The sequence below is a fragment of the Budorcas taxicolor genome, chromosome 12 (assembly GCF_023091745.1).
Source record: "Budorcas taxicolor isolate Tak-1 chromosome 12, Takin1.1, whole genome shotgun sequence".
NCBI classification, from domain to species: Eukaryota; Metazoa; Chordata; class Mammalia; order Artiodactyla; family Bovidae; genus Budorcas; species Budorcas taxicolor.
In genome coordinates this window covers 11,255,802-11,269,983 of record NC_068921.1, presented here as the reverse complement: position 1 = coordinate 11,269,983, position 14,182 = coordinate 11,255,802, and the positions used below count along the sequence as shown (strand labels likewise).

The 14,182-nt window shown below is 44.7% G+C and overlaps 1 non-coding gene across 1 annotated transcript; it reads right to left on the bottom strand.

Annotated features, from left to right (window-relative positions):
- Positions 1-8,154: 8,154 nt before the first annotated feature.
- TRNAG-UCC (transfer RNA glycine (anticodon UCC)) lies at positions 8,155-8,226 on the bottom strand. The gene has a single exon. It is a non-coding gene; the product is annotated as a tRNA-Gly (tRNA).
- Positions 8,227-14,182: the final 5,956 nt, after the last annotated feature.

The window sequence follows — 14,182 nt, the reverse complement described above, 5'->3', positions numbered from 1 at the left end:
GTGCTGCCTGCGTGCTAAGCCATTCAGTCATGTCTGACTCTTTGCGACCCCATGGACTGTAGCCCACCAGCCTCCTCTGTCCATGGGATTCTCCAGGCAAGAATACTGGAGTGGGTTGTCATTTCCTCCTCTAGTGGGTCTTCCTGACCCAGGGACTGAACCCACGTCTCCTGTGTCTCCTGCATTGGCAGGTGGGTTCTTTACCACGAGCGCCACCGAGCAAGTACCATTCACATCTGCAGTCCTGGCATATAGTGCATCTCGTGAGTACCTTACTGTTTTGTGGGGAAACAAAACTAAGGCCCCCTTAGATCTTCTACCAGTGTGATTATAAAGGAATAGAAAATTTTAAATTAGAAGCAGAAGATATTAAGAAGAGGTGGCAAGAATACACAGAAGAACTGTACAAAAAAGATCTTCACAACCCAGATAATCACGATGGTGTGATCACTCATCTAGAGCCAGACATCCTGGAATGTGAAGTCAAGTGGGCCTTAGAAAGCATCACTATGAACAAAGCTAGTGGAGGTGATGGAATTCCAGTGGAGCTATTTCAAATCCTGAAAGATGATGCTGTGAAAGTGCTGCACTCAATATGCCAGCAAATTTGGAAAACTCAGCAGTGGCCACAGGACTGGAAAAGGTCAGTTTTCATTCCAATCCCAAAGAAAGGCAATGCCAAAGAATGCTCAAACTACCTCACAATTGCACTCATCTCACACACTAGTAAAGTAATGCTCAAAATTCTCCAAGCCAGGCTTCAGCAATACGTGAACCGTGAACTTCCTGATGTTCAAGCTGGTTCTAGAAAAGGCAGAGGAACCAGAGATCAAATTGCCAACATCCACTGGATCATGGAAAAAGCAAGAGAGTTCCAGAAAACCATCTATTTCTGCTTTATTGACTATGCCAAAGCCTTGGACTGTGTGGATCACAATAAACTGTGGAAAATTCTGAAAGAGATGGGAATACCAGACCACCTAACCTGCCTCTTGAGAAATCTGTATGCAGGTCAGGAAGCAACACCTAGAACTGGACATGGAACAACAGACTGGTTCCAAATAGGAAAAGGAGTACGTCAAGGCTGTATATTGTCACCCTGCTTATTTAACTTCTATGCAGAGTACATCATGAGAAACACTGGGCTGGAAGAAGCACAAGCTGGAATCAAGATTGCTGGGAGAAATATCAATAACCTCAGATATGCAGATGACACCACCCTTATGGCAGAAAGTGAAGAGGAGCTAAAAAGCCTCTTGATGAAAGTGAAAGAGGAGAGTGAGAAAGTTGGCTTAAAGCTTAACATTCAGAAAATGAAGATCATGGCATCTGGTCCCATCACTTTATGGGAAATAAATGGGGAAACAGTGGAAACAGTGTCAGACTTTATTTTTGGGGGCTCCAAAATCACTGCAGATGGTGACTGCAGCCATGAAATTAAAAGACGCTTACTCCTTGGAAGAAAAGTTATGACCAACCTAGATAGCATATTCAAAAGCAGAGACATTACTTTGCCGACTAAGGTCCGTCTACTTAAGGCTATGGTTTTTCCTGTGGTCATGTATGGATGTGAGAGTTGGACTGTGAAGAAGGCTGAGCACCGAAGAATTGATGCTTTTGAACTGTGGTGTTGGAGAAGACTCTTGAGAGTCCCTTGGACTGTAAGGAGATCCAACCAGTCCATTCTGAAGGAGATCAGCCCTGGGATTTCTTTGGAAGGAATGATGCTAAAGCTGAAACTCCAGTACTTTGGCCGCCTCATGCGAAGAGTTGACTCATTGGAAAAGACTCTGATGCTGGGAGGGATTGGGGGCAGGAGGAGAAGGGGACGACAGAGGATGAGATGGCTGGATGGCATCACCGACTCGATGGACATGAGTTTGAGTGAACTCCGGGAGTTGGTGATGGACAGGGAGGCCTGGCGTGCTGCGATTCATGGGGTCGCAAAGAGTCGGACACAACTGAGCGACTGAACTGAACTGATGTTGATTTACGATATTGTGTTACTTTCTGCTGTATAGCAAAGTGATTCATTTACACATATATATGTATGTATATACTTATACATATACAAATATATATATATATATATTCTGTTCCATTATGGTTTATCATAAGATGTTGAATAATCTGGGAGATGGTGAAGGACAGGGAAGCCTGGGGTGCTGCAGTCCATGGGGTTTCAAAGAATCGGACACGACTGAGCAACTGAACAATAATGACATTGAATACAGAGCCCAAGAATAGAAGTTTCTACACTGCACACACGTTCATGGATTATTATAGCATGTGGAGTATGAACAGAAATCTAGCTCAACCCAGCTAGACAAAAAGGGGACTTATTGGAAGGACATGGGTTTCCAGAATGGAAGTGAATTGAAGCAAAAGGCACTCAGTCATGTCCAACTCTTTGCAACCCCATGGACTATACAGCCCATGGGATTCTCCAGGCCAGAATACTGGAGTGGGTAGCCATTCCCTTCTCCAGGGCATCTTCCTGCACAAGAATCAAACCAGGGTCTCCTGCATTGCAGGCAGATTCTTCACCAGCTGAACCCCCAGGGAAACCCTGCAGAATGGAAGAGAAGCTTGAATGAAGCAGATAGTTTCAGGGGCCTCCTGACTTGGACTCAACATGTCTCTATGTCGGCAGACCCTAATGGCCACTCATCTTGCGTCTCTTTGGGAGATAACTTTCAAAAAAAAAAGATGGGAGGCCGAGTAAAGAGAAGGATGAAAGAGTGCGTGCGGACTCATCGGGGTCACACATGGTCATCTAAGGTGATTAAGTTGATGCCAAGTCTCAATCCTATTACTTTTGGCCCAAACTGTAAGATTTATTTGACACTCCTCAGAGTCCCTAATCATGTCTTCTGGCTTCTGGGGAGGAAGCAAGCCCATAGGGCAGGCTGTCCCTTCCTTTTTCAGATGGAGAGGAGTGTAGGAGCTTTAGAAGGAACGGGCAGCAGAGAGCTGGGGAGGGAGCTGGAGCTGGCTGGTGGCCACGGTGATGGTGGACGCAGGGAGTGGGGGTGGATGAAGGGCAAAGCGGAAGGGAAGGTTCCAGTTCAGGGCTAACTCTGGGTCTAGGCATGGAGCAATGTGAGTTAGTTATACATATATTCATTCTTTCTCAGAGCCTTTCCCCCACACAGTTAATACAGAGTATTGTGTAGAGTTGCCTGTGGCACACAGTAGGTCCTTGTTCGTTATCTAGCTTCTATGCAGTAGCACGTGCATATTAATCCTAAGCTCCTGATTTATCCCTCCTCCCACTTGGGTCACCATAAGCTTGTTTTCAAATTCTGTGAGTCTGTTTCTGTTTTGTAAATAAGTTCATTTATAGCATTTATTTTTGTTTAAAATAAAAAAAATTTGCCATGCCATAAAACACACACGATCTTAGGTCCCCAACAGAGATGGACCCTCGCCACCCTGTAGTGGAAGTGCAGGGTTTTAACCCCTGGACAGTTAGGGAAGTCATTAAAAAAACAATTCCACATATAAGTGATCTCATGTGATATTAGTCTTTGTCTGGCTGACTTACTTCACTGAGAATGATAATCTCTAGGTCTATCCATGTTGTTGCAGGTGGCATTATTTTATACTTTTTTGTGGCTGAGTGATATTCCATTCTATATATGTATGACATCTTTACCCATCCCTGTGTTGACGGACATTTAGGTTGCTTCCATGTCTTGGCTACTGTAAATAGTGTTTCAGTGAACACTGGGGTGCATGTATCTTTTTAAATTATCGTTTTCTCCAGATAGAAGTGGGATTGCTGTAGTTCTATTTTTCAGTTTTTTAAGGTATCTCCATCCTGTTTTCCATAGCGGCTCCACCAATTTGCATTCTCACTTACAATGTAGGAGGGTCCGCTTTTCTCCACACCCTCTCCACCATTTATTTGTACACTTTTTGATGATGGCCATTCTGACTGGTGTGAGGTGATACTTCATTGTAGCTTTGATTCTGGCTCGAGGCATGGATCATTGGAAGCCAAGCCTTTTAATGAGCAGGAGTTGATAGAAATGTCTTGGTTGCTGGAGCAATTAGATGACTCAAAAGGGCTAACAAGAATAGCTAAGGAGGCAGGTAATGAGAGATACGTGAGTTTGTGAGACTATGACGGAGGATAAAAGTCATCTGCCTACCAGAGGGAACCTGAATATTTAACGCTGTGAATCTATAAATATTTAACCACGTTCAAATATTTAGCTACTGAAATTGCCTCTTTAAAAAATGAGATTTTTCTGAATACAGGGCCATTTTTCTCAGGGCACAAGGTAGCTTAAGCAATTCATTTAAAAAATCATTTTTGACAACTTCTCATGGATCACAGAATGCAGCCCATTGTGTGTTAGGATCCCTTCTGATACACTGATCAGACGGAGTGTAATGAAAGCCTGATCTGGCTATTTTTCACCACACCCAGGATGTCAGAAAACCTCTTCTGGCTTCTTGACATTTACGAGCACATCCATTTCTCGTTCTCCCTGTGGCAATCTTGCAAGACTTCCCCTCTGCACAAAATCATGCCCCAACATAGAAAATACAGGCACTTAGGGAGTGGTTAACAACGACAAAATAAGAGCTAAAAATGGGAGATGGGCGCTTGGGAAAGGCGAGGTGGGGAGTGAAAACCTCCAGGGTATTTAGCTGCAGATACAAACTCGGGCAGACTAGTTCCAGGAAGGAGTTTGCACGGCATTGGCCAGCACAGAACTGCATTCCGTCTAAACCATCTGTGCCCACGTGCCCTCTGGAAGCCTTTGTTTCACCCAAGACTCGGGCTCCACGGTAGAGGGCTCTCTGCACACACCCTCTCTTCAAAGTCCCTCTGCTCAGAGCCCATGCACTCCCAAGCGTTCATATCATCACTTACGTTTTGTCTCTCAAATTCTCTGTCTCTACGCACCTTCCCTTTTCTCTCAATACCTTCTCCTCCTCCACATTTAAGGAAAGACCCTTTACACAGCCCTCAAGCAAAACAAGGGGGCTAGGCAAGCTGCCGTCTGTCTCATTAACCCTTCGCCATGGCCGACATCTCCCGTGACAGACAGGGCTCTCCAGAGGAACAGAACCAGCATGATAGAGATAGGCAGATGTGGGCTTCCAAGGCGGCTAGTGGAAGAGAACCTGCCTGCCAAGGCAGGAGACAGAAGAGACAAAAGCTTGATCCCTGGGTTGGGAAGAGCTTCAGGAGGAGGACATGGCAACCCACTCCGATGTTCTTGCCTGGAGAATCCCATGGACAGAGGAGCCAGGTGGGCTTCAGTTCATGGGGTCGTGAAAGAGTCGGACACAACTTAGAGACCTAGAAGAATTGGCTCATGGGATTCTGAAGGCTGAGAATTCCTACAGTCTGCTTTGTGCAAGCTGGAGAACCGAGAAAACCAATGGTTTAAGTTCAGGTCCACAAACTTGAGAATCCCAGTGTGAGTCTGAATGCCCGATGAACTAGGAGGGCTAATGTCTGACGGCCAAGGGCGGAAGACGGATATCTCAGCTCAAGCACAGACAGCAAATTCTCCCTTTCCTCGTTTCGTTTTGTTTTGGTTTACTGAAACCCTCAGTGGATTAGATGATGTCCCCTGACACTGGGGATGGAGATGCATCTACCAATTCAAATGTCAGTCTCTTCTGGAGACACTGACACAGACTCTCAGAAGTAGTGCTTTTACCAGCTGTCTGGACATCCCTGAGCTCAGCCAAACAGACACGAAAAATCAGTCATCATATATCTAGCAACTCTCCACGTCCACTGTCCCAGAGTGATCACAGCTTAGTGTGTATGAGCGCTGATGGTGGGTGTGAGTTTTGAGGAAAAGGCAGAGATGGAAATGGTCCACTGAGGAGCTGTAGGGTCCCAGTCCTTCCACGTACAATTAGCCTCCAAATGACTGTTTTGGTCTCATCAGCCACTGCCCTAAATCATAGGTCACAGGAGTTGGCTTGTTGCTTCGTCTTTCAGCTCTACGTCCCTTCTCGTACGCTGACCTAAGTCTGAAAAATCTGATTCCCCTATTTCTTCTGATCCTCAAGGCCAACTTAAAATTTGTTTCCTCTAGTCTGACAATGTTAGTTACACATAAAACATCTGTATCTTGTGATCTAGCAAACCTACTTTTAGGATTTTACACCAGAAACAGACATGTCCTTTCAAGGGCGTTCACTGCAACTTTGTTGGAAATGTCCTGAAGTGGAAACAATCTAAACATCCATCGAAGGGGAGAGTGAAATAAGTCACGGCGCCTCCTCACAATGGAAGACCATGCACAGTCAGAGAAAAATGAGATTGCTACAGAGGAGAAAAGTGGTGTATGGTCAAGTGAAAGAAAAACACGCTGTAAAACAAGATGGGCTGTAAGAACAAATTTTCTTAAAGAATAAAAGCATAGGCAAAGTCTAGAATGCACCAAACTATTGGTAACATGAATCATCTTTGGAGGTTAAGACTGGCAAACTTTTTCTTTTCTCAATATTTGTGTAATATTTGATTTTTTTTTTTTTTTACAAAAAGGCAAAAATTTTACTTCCTTAGGGCATCTCCATCAACTCTCCAGACCCTCAGCATGCTGCCTGTACCTAAGTTCTTATATCAAATTTTCTTTTCTTGTTTATGTCCTCAACTTCTTTTTTAAAATAATTTTATTTATTTTTGGCTGTGCTGGGTCTTTGTTGCTTTGTGCAGGCTTTCTCTAGTTGTGGCGAGCGGGGGCTACTCTTCATTGCAGTGTGCGGGCTTCTCACTGCGGCGGCTTCTCTTGTTGGGGAGCACAGGCTGTAGGGAGGACTTCAGTAGTTGCAACACCACGGGCCCAGTAGCTGTGGTGCATGGGCTTAGCGGCTCCAAGGCATGTGGGGTCTTCCTGGGAATCAGATCTGTGTTCCCGGTATTGACAGGTGAATTCTTATTCACTGAGCCGCCAGGGAAGTCCCAAATTTGGCTTTTTAACATGTTAATCTCTTTTCCTGAGCCACTGACTCCTTGAACCCAGGGTTTGTGTCGTTCACTTTTGTGTGAAGTTGAAATGTGCTAAATGGCCGATTTCTGATCCTCTTTTGCTGCAGAAACAGCAGTTCCAAGGAAGCTAATCTACTCTCTCCTTACCCCTCAGCACAGCATCAGGCTCTTGGATGAACCCACTGAAGTGATTGCCCATTGGGATCTGGTATTTACAAACAGGTCCGTTCATTGTCTCACTCAAACATCCTTAAGTATATTCACATTAATACGATTTGCCAGATAATTCATATTCACATTTTGTAAATACAGTCAAGGTGTGTGTATCATTGGACGATTATTGATATGTTTGTGCAGGGCGGAAACAGAGCTTCAAAATGAACCTCATATTTCCTAGGAGCAGGAAAGCCTCTGGATGTGAGGGAAAAAACTGGCAAACCTCTAATTCTTTCTGGTTCTTGATTTCTTTTTAAAATTGTCAGCTAAAGAGAGTGAGGAGGCTTGAACCGAGGCCAGTGTAATTTTTTCCACCCAAAGTGAGGCTCTGGCTGCCTTGCTGTGAGGTTGGACGCTGACAGCGGTGTTGGACGGACTGACTGTTCAGCAGATGCTTCATTAGGGGCCGTCCATCTGTCTGGAGGGCTGACCACATTTCTTCATGAAGGACTGGTGCTTCTTTTTTACTTTGGTACCAACAGCTATGATATTAGCCCTGAGTTACTGATCTCTGACCTCAGATTTTCCACAGGCTCAGGTAAGAATTCTCTCTGTCAACACAAGCAAATAGTTCAGGTGGTCCACATAGAACTGGGAAAAAAAAATCAAATCTGCAAGCTTGAGAACCTAGATGAATCCTCTCCATTTCAAAGGATGAACGTGGTGAAAGATGAGATGGCTTATTTTCTCGGGTCACCTCTGGGAGGAAAGCCTGAGAAACAGATACCTACACATCCCAGGGATGAAGTGATGGGAGCTCGGGGCCTGTTTCTGAGACTTCCCACCTGCCAAGGCTGGATGGAGTCTGTTTCTCCATGGGCCCTTGAAGGAGGTCAGCCTTCTGTAGCATGCAAGAGGAGGGTCAATGTTTAGGACTAGATGATAATTTAGCTATGAACAGGCATCACCTAAGTTTCTTTCTTTCTTTTCTTTTTTTTTGCTACAGTATGTGGCATGTGGGATCTAAGTTCCCTGACTAGGATTGAACCCAGGCCCTCTGCAGTGGAAGTACAGAGTCCTAACCACTGAACCACCAGGGAAGTCCCAGTGGGACTCAGGTCCAGTTGCCCCCAGTGGCAGCTGGCTTAATAATGCCTCCTTCAAGGATGCCTTCCCTTCCCTATTTGCTTCTCAATTTCCTTACCTTTTTTCCCTTCTCTTCCCAAATCAACTACTTGTACTCAAATCTTTGTCTCATCATCTGCTTTGGGAGCCCCAAGTAAAATTGCTGATTAAAGAAAAAAACGAACAGATTTCTTTACTACAGAACTTTCCAGAGTCTTTAACATGCTAATGTACTTTGTGACTATCCAAGAGAGATTCAGTCTGCAGAATTTCCCAAATATTGACTACAAAACCATATTCTGCCCCTGCTCACAGATATCTCTTGAGACCAGTATCTCCAGCAAAATATTTTGGAAGACATTCTCTTCACTTTGCTGATGAGAATGTCATCAGTCTCTATATTTTACCGAGAAGAGGACTCTCCCAGGAAAGTCAAGGGTTCATCTAATGTGTCACAGTCAACAATGGGAATTATAGCTGGACTCAAGACTTACTTTTTTCTCTTCACTACTCAAGCTTGTGTCTGTGCACCATTTGAGACCAGCATAGCATCAGAATTCTGAGGTCAGACCTTGGGCTTGGGAGTTAGATCTCAGGGTTCCATCACCAGCCAGCTATGCCTATTAATTGATCTAAGCCATCTTCTTTGTCATTCAAAACAATCTTTTGTCTTATCTTCTTCACACATGAAACTGGGGGATTACATTGGCTAACCTTCTTTTTTTCCCCGTGGTAAAATTTAAAGAACAGAAAACTCACCTTTTTAACAATTTTTAGTTCCAGCGGCATTAAGTGTATTCACATTGTTGTACAGCTATCATTATCATCCATCTCCAGAACTCTACCATCTTCCCAAAGTGAAGTTCTATGCCCACTGACCTCTAACTCCTATTGCCCACTGCTCTAGCCCCTGGCAACTATCACCATACTTTCTGCCTGTGCATTTGACTACTCTGTGTACCTCATACAATTGGAATCAGGCAGTTTATGTCTTTTTGTGACGGGTGTATTTCACTGAGTGTAATGTTCTGATGGCTTATCCATGTTGTAGCATATTGCAGAACTTCCTAGCTTTGAAAAGCTGAGCAACACTCCACTGTAAGTATGTACTGTCTTTCATCAGATTTGGGCAGTTTTCAGTCATTATTTCTTCACATATTTTTCTCTGCCCCTTTCTCTTTTCTTCCTTCTGGAACTCCCACGGTGTGTATATTGATCTGGTTGCTGGCATTCCACAGGTTCCTTAGGCTCTGTTCACTTTTTATATTCTTCAGCTTCACATCCGCTGCTTCCTTTTTCTGCCTGTTTAAACCCACCTTTGAATTACTTCTGAGTGAGTGAAAGAGAGTCATGTCCAACTCTTTATGACCCCATGGACTGTGACCCTTCAGCTTCCTCTGTCCATGGAATTCTCCAGGCAAGATTAGCCATTTCCAGGTAGCCTTTCCCTTTTCCAGGGGATCTTCCCAACCCAGGGATCAAACCCAGGTCTCCTGCATTGTAGGCAGATTGTTTACTGTCTGAGCCACCAGATAAGCCCCCAAGTGAATTTTTCAATTATTGTATTATTCAGCTTTGGGATTTCTTTTCGGTTTCTTTTTAGGTTTATTATTTGTTTTTTGATATTTCCATTTTATTCTCACATCATTTTCTTGACTTCGTTTGAGCATTTTTAAGATAATTGTTTTAACATCTTTGTTTAGTTAATTAGTTATCAGGTCTATCTCAGGAACAATTTCTGTTGATTTTTTTACCTCTTTGAATGGACCACGGATTTGTGTTTCTTTGCATGCATTGTGGTGGTTTTTTTTTAATTGGACATTTGAATCTAATAATGAGGTAATTCTAGATGTCAAATCCTTCCCCTTCTCCAGGCTTTGTTATTGCTTTTTATTATTGCAAGTTGTCTCTGTGGGGAGAATCAGCCTGAGGTATAAACTGAAAACCTTCTTAGGTCTTTTCTGAGCCTTTTACTGGGTATGTGGAGTTTACCTTCTAATTTTCCTCATATATGCAGTTGTTTTTGAACATCCTACTCTTTAATGGCTGGCTCCCAAACATGAGAAAAGAGAGAAATGAAGGTCGTGGGGGAAAGAGCCTTGGCCCTTTAAGTTCCCTGGTTACTTTCGCTGGAGAGGGAGGGGCTTGCAACAGTTGGGGTAGGGAGGTACAACTAGGGCTGCCTGTCTCTTGCCTGCACCTCTGTGATCAGAAGCAGCAGTCGGTGACCACCGCACAGAGCACTGATATTCGGAGGGCAGGCTCCTTTTTGCCCACCCTGGCTCTAGGAAGTTGTGTCCAAGCTGCGCCAGGAACACACGCACAGCTGCCTGCCTAATGGCTGGAGTTGGCGGACAGGTAGCTGCTGCTGCTGCTGAAAACTGCAATTGACTGCAATTAACTGCAATTTACCACCCAAGTCTGCCCCCAGAATTTGCAAGCCTTCAATAGACTCCAGAGTTCCAAAATAGTTATATCAGATAGATTCTGCCAGCGCAGTTGTTGTCTAGGTGAAGAGAAATATTCCTGGTGCTTCTTTTTTTTTTTTTAATTTTATTTTTAAAAAAATTGAAATATAGTTAATTTACAATGTTGTGTTAGTTTCAAGTGTACAGCAAGAGGATTCAGATATATCTATCAATCTATACAAAAGAATCTAAAAAAGAATCTGTAGGTTCTTTTTCAGATTATTTTCTCCTGATGCCTCTTTGTCATCATTCAGTGGCTAAGTCGTGCCCCACTCTGTGACCCCATGGACTGCAGCACACCAGGCTTCCTTGTTCTTCACTCTCTCCCGGAGTTTGTTGAAACTCATGTCCATTGAGTCAGTGATGCCATCCAACCATCTCATCCTCTGACACCGTCTCCTCCTGCTCGCAATCTTTTCCAGCATCAGGGTCTTTTCCAATGGGTTATTTCTTCATATCAAGTGCCTCTTATGTCTCCATTTCCCCCAAATCCTCTATGTTTAATTTTTTTGAGAAACTACAGAATGTTCTTCATAGAAGCCATACCATTTTAAATTTCTGACAGCAAAGTGCAAGAGTTCCAGTTTCTCCACATCCTTCCCAGTATTTGTTATTTTGTTTTTTTTAGAAATAACATCCCCTCTAACATATATGAAGTGGTGTCTCATTGCATTTTCCTAATGATTAGTGATAACTGTTCAAGTTTTGCCCATTTAAAAATTTTTGTTGTTACTGCTGTTGAGCTGTAGGAGTTATTTACATACGCTGGGTAGTAACTTGACTTATCTGACTTTCTTAAAGGTTCCTCTCTGTTTTAACCTTTAGGCATCTTAAAATCACACCTACTCTTAATTCAATAAACCTTATGCTCAATCACAGTGAGAACCTGGCTACTCAAAATGTGGTCCTGGGCTGGCAGCATCGGCATCCCCGGGGAACCTGGTTTCTTTCTGGCCGCACAGTCTGGCTTGTGGGATCTTAGCTCCCTGACCAGGGACCAAGCCCAGGCCCTCGGCAGTGAGAGCGCAGAGTCCAACAATTGGACTGCTAGGGAATTCCCTGGGAACAGCTACAAAGGCAAAATCCTGGGTCTCACTCCACATCTGAGTTGAAATCTGCATGTGAACAAGGTCCCTGGGGGATTTATACAGTAAATCTTGAGGAATACTGCTCTGGAACACAGTGTGGCTGTGTAAGGTGGAAGATGAATCAGGCATTCGTATGTTTCCATTTTTGATTCTGGAATGACCCCATGCCAGCATTCTTGCTTTTTCTGCTATTGAAAAATAAGACTAAGCCATGCATTTCTGATAGCAAGTTCACGAGCATGTGACCCTTCTTAACCCTGACACATGGAGATGGATGTTTTTCTCCAGGGTTGAATCAGATCAATCCATATTCTACATCTTTTTCTATATATTCCCTTTCTTTCCCCTTCTCCCTGCTCCAAAAATAAATGTAGCCAGTGGCTGTACCTTCTGTTTCTTTCCAGAAAAAAAAAAAAAAGGAACAGATTCCCACATTGGTTTTCAAAGGCCCATCTGACACTGTGTTTTATTTCCTAGCTGCTCCTTGTAAATTGCTTGTAGGCAATTCTCTTCTTAACCTCTAACTGGGGCTCTGTGTGGCAGAAGTGGTTGTTATCTCAGCCAGCCATCAGTCCATCCCCTCTCCCAGGGGCTGTATGCCTTTAATGAGAGCACTCCCTAAGCGTCCACTTCTGAGCTGCTAGGGAGGGTGCAGTTGCTAAGGGCGAGACCTCAGCACAATGAACCTTTGAGTCAATGAGACGCTTTTCTGACACCTGGATCCTACACACTTCATCTGACACATTTCAGTAGCCTTGAAAGATACCTTTGGCTCAGGTAGATTTCTGGGAAATGACAATAATGAACATGGTACCCATCTTAATAGACACATTCACCTTCAACACGGGCTGGCGGCCTTCTGTGTTCCCTCATGGTGAATCTTGCTTTTAATGGCTTACTAAACTTCCACTTTTTCCATCTAAGCTGCCTTTTTTTAGTGATGTGAGCTTTGTCTTTCTTTTTACGGATTTCCCTGGTGGCTCAGTCGGTAAAGTCTGCCTGCAATGCAGGAGACCCGGGTTCAGTCCTGGAAGATCCCCTGGAGAAGGACATGGCAACCCACTCCAGTATTCTTGCCCGGAGAATCCCATGGACAGAGGAGCCTGGTGGGCTACAGTCCATGGGATCACTAGAGTTGGATATGACTGAGCGACCAAACCTACCTATCACATCGAGCACACAGGTAGAAAGGAGGTAGAAAGGACTTGAACACAGGCTCAGCAGATGTGGCCCACGGGCTTGGTTGCCCCAGGGCGTGTGGGATCTTCCCAGACCAGAGATCAAACCCATGTCCCCTGCACTGGCAGGCAGATTCTTATCACTCTACTACCAGGGAAGTTCGAGGTTATTTTTTAGTCTCTTACAGTTGTTTTGTACTTTGTTGCTTGAGGGGATGTTTGTCCAGGTACAGGCACTGCAGCAAAGGGTCCCAGGTCCCAACCCATCTCAGAAGGACGTGGGAGGGAGGCATCTTGATCTACACTGATACTTGAAGTGAAGTCGCCGACTCTTTGCCACCCCATGGACTGTAGCCTATCAGGCTCCTCCGTCCATGGGATTTTCCAGGCAAGAGTGCTGGAGTGGATTGCCATTTCCTTCTCCAGGGGATCTTCCCTACCCAGGAATCGAACCCGGGTCTCCCGCACTGCAGGCAGACACTTTACCGTCTGAGCCACCAGGGAAGCCCAAACTGATACTTAGTGTTACTCAAAAACCTTAGCCTGTTCCCATGTGACGCCTCTCCTGACGTGGCTGTAGGAAGGGGCTTCTTGGGGGAATGACTGTGTAGGCAGCGGATGCTGTTTTATAGGCCAGCATCCATTCTCCTCCCTTTGATTAGTCTAAACCCATCACAGTGACCCCATCCCCCTACTAGTGATTGGCTCTGGCACAGGGGGAAACGAGGCCTGCGGGGACGTCTGGGGTCATGTGGGGCGGGAACATTCTGGGAAAGGCTTCCCTGTACTCTGGAAAGATGGGCTTTTTCCTTGTTCTACAGAAAGACTGCTTCCCTTTTTCCCCTTGAGCCTGTCCTGTCTGGAGAAGATGCTGGGAAGTCCTGCCAAAGCCTGAGGAGGAGGCGGCCCGAGGACAGCCGAGCAGAGGGCCGGCGCTTGAGGACGTTGCGGAGCTGCTACTTCAGCAAACCGAGACCCTGACCTGCGTTCTCTCTGTTTTGTGAGACAGTAAATTTCCCCATTGTCTAAGTCAGCTTCTGTCAGGAGTTTTGTTTCCTGCAGCCAAGATCATTTTGATGAGTACAAAGGGAAAATACGGACAGTGTCCCAGTGTTTCAGTGTTTGGGTGTTTTTTTTGTTTTTTTGTTTTTTTTTTCAGTTTGCAGCATTTTAAGTTCAAGGCATGAAAGAGATCCA